This window comes from Chinchilla lanigera, unplaced genomic scaffold (assembly GCF_000276665.1).
Source record: "Chinchilla lanigera isolate Chin_1 unplaced genomic scaffold, ChiLan1.0 scaffold00142, whole genome shotgun sequence".
Taxonomy (NCBI): domain Eukaryota; kingdom Metazoa; phylum Chordata; class Mammalia; order Rodentia; family Chinchillidae; genus Chinchilla; species Chinchilla lanigera.
This window is the reverse complement of record NW_004955543.1, coordinates 541176-543884: the sequence shown is the minus strand read 5'-3', so window position 1 is coordinate 543884 and position 2709 is coordinate 541176. Positions and strand designations below refer to the sequence as shown.

At 41.2% G+C, this 2709-nt stretch overlaps 1 pseudogene; it reads right to left on the bottom strand.

Moving 5' to 3' along the window:
• Positions 1-285: 285 nt before the first annotated feature.
• On the bottom strand, positions 286-667 carry LOC102004203 (annotated as a pseudogene).
• Between the last annotated feature and the right edge of the window lie 2042 nt (positions 668-2709).

The window sequence follows — 2709 nt, the reverse complement described above, 5'->3', positions numbered from 1 at the left end:
CCTAGCCAAGCAACAAAACCAGAGAGACAAATATAGTAGATTATTTTGAAGGATTTTATTTATTTTTTTGCATAACAAGTTTATTTTTTGAAAGGCCTATAGACAAAACAAAGAAAACATTTAAGCAGATTTTAACTTCTGCCCTGGAAGTGTTCCATTAAGTTTCAGTTTCTAGGGGGCTGGGGATTTAGCTCAGTAGCAAAGCGCCTGCCTGGCAAGCACAAGGTCATGAGTTTAATTCCTGGTACTGGAAGAAAAAAAAAAGTTTCAGTCTCTAAGCATTTTTAGTTCAGTAATCCTCACCTTCATCAGAGTCCATTACTTTTCTTCTGTTGAATTTAACTGTTGTTTTCTTTTCTGTTTGTTGGCTTACTTTTTCAAGGATTTCTATTAAACCTTGTTCTGAGATCTTTCCACTTAGCTGTCTATATCTTGCCATCTGTATAAAGTAATTCTCTACTGCTTTTGTTTTTTCAGGTTTTACGAGTGCTAAGTTACTTAACCTGGCCCGGGCTGATCGATCCAGAACTTGGGCTAAGATACTGCTTCTCATTTCTGCTTCCCTGTGCTTTGCTTCCTGCTGTGCTGCATCATTTGGATCCCCGTGTTTCGCCTGCAGCTCGGCCAACCTCTGTTTCCTCAGCACCTCCAGCTCCTCATCCGCCATGGCACAACTGTTGCGCGGCAGCTTCTGAGGGATTTTAGATGTTATTATGTGCTGTACAAAAATCAATTTACACCCTAGAAGATTTCAGGAAATTCTTGGAAGTCCAATGTGGGGATATTTCTAAACTCAGTTGAACTTGTACATCATTTTGTTGTTGTTGTTGTTTTGTTTTGAGACAGGGTTTCACTATGCAGTTCAGGCTGGTCTTGCGTTCACTTTATAGCCCAGGCTGGCTGAACTTGTACATCTTTATAATGTCTGTATAGTCATATAACTACTCATAAAAATGGATCTGTGTCTTACTGTCCAGTGAAATCAAAATTGAAAGGCTGGGTGTGGTGGCTCATGCTTGTGATCCCAGCATTCCAGAGGCTGATGCAGGAGGACCTCCGTGAGTCTGCGGCCAGCCTGGGCTCCGTAAGCGAGTTCAAGGCCAGCCTGCACTACATAGCAAGACCCTGGCTCACAAAACAAGAATTTTAAACAGGCATGGTGGCACACCCTTGTAATCCCAGCTACTAAGGAGGCTGAGACAGGAAGATAGCAAGTTTGAGCCTAACCTGGGAAATTTAGCAAGACCCTATCTCAAAATAAAAAATAAAAGAGGGCTGGGACTATAGCTCAGTACAAAGACCCTGGGTTCAATCCCGAATACCACAGCGTAGAATATAGTAAAGTAAAATAAAATAAAATTGAATTTTAAATACTGCTGGGAAATCATCTGAAAACTGAAGTACTATTTACAGAAAAAAAAGCAAAATATCTTTCCTTTTTTGATGGTACCACAGATGTAGCTGTTCGTGAAGAAGAATATTAAATTATTAGAAATGTTCACATTAGGAATAATGTCAGAACAATGGAAGAACAATTTGCTGTCTGCTGAACAAAAAGAAAAGGTTGGGTATGTTCTTTTTATGTCATCATTAATAATTGGAAAAATGCTGCTGACATGAAAGTGCCCGCGGCTGGGGTGTGGTAACGGCGCACATGTGGGCGGCCTCAGAAACATCTCAATCTGTGTCTTGCCCAGAGCCTCATCTTAATTTTTTTTGCACTCTCCTTCCCTCAGCTGGTTAGCTAGGTTGGCTCTGCATCATCTTAATTGAAAATGCAAAAGTAAACCTGGCCAGGTGTGGTGGTCCAGGCCTGTGACCCCAGCACTCTGGGAGGTTGATGCAAATGGATCTCATGTTCGAAGCCAGCCTGGACAATTTAGCAATTTAGGGGTGACTGTATCATAATTTAAAAAAAATATGTATATACATATATATATAGTCAGGGATGGAACCCAGTACTGTAAAACATTTTTAAAAATCATGTCAGGTGGGCCTAGTGACCCACACCTGTAATGCCAGAGTCTGGGAGCCTGAGGTGAGACAACTGCAAGTTCAGGGCTAGCCTGGGCTACCCAGTGAGACCCTGTCTCAGAACAAAAAAGCATGCTGGTCACAGTGGTACACACCTGTAATCCCAGAAATGCAGACTCTGAGGCAGGAGGATCATGTGTGCAAGATTAGTCTGAGGGATATATAAAGACTGCCTCAAAAAACTATGAGTATATATATAAAGCCCATCCCTTTCTTTACAACAAAAAGAAATGTTGGAGAATGTACAACTTAAATATAAAAGATGGATATACTTCCCAAATTTTTAAATAAATGAAAAAGAACAGTAAAAAAACTGGAGCGGGGACCTGGGGATTTAGCTCAGCGGCAAAGCACCTGCCTGGCAAGGGCAAGGTGGTGAGTTCGATTCCTGGTACCGGAAGAAAAGCAAAACAAAAAAACTGGAGCTGGACATGGTGGTACACACATTAATCCCAACACCCTGAGAGGCTGGGGAAGGAGGATCATAAATTTGAGCCCAGCCTGAGTAACTCCATGATTTACCAAGACTCTGTCTCAAGATTAAAAAAAAATGAAAAAGGAAAATAAAATAAATAAAAAGGGGCTGAGGATGTAGCTGAGTGCAAAGCCCTGGATTCAATTCCCAGTACCATAACAAAAAAAGGAGAAGGAGAGGAAGGAGAAAGAAGAAGAAGG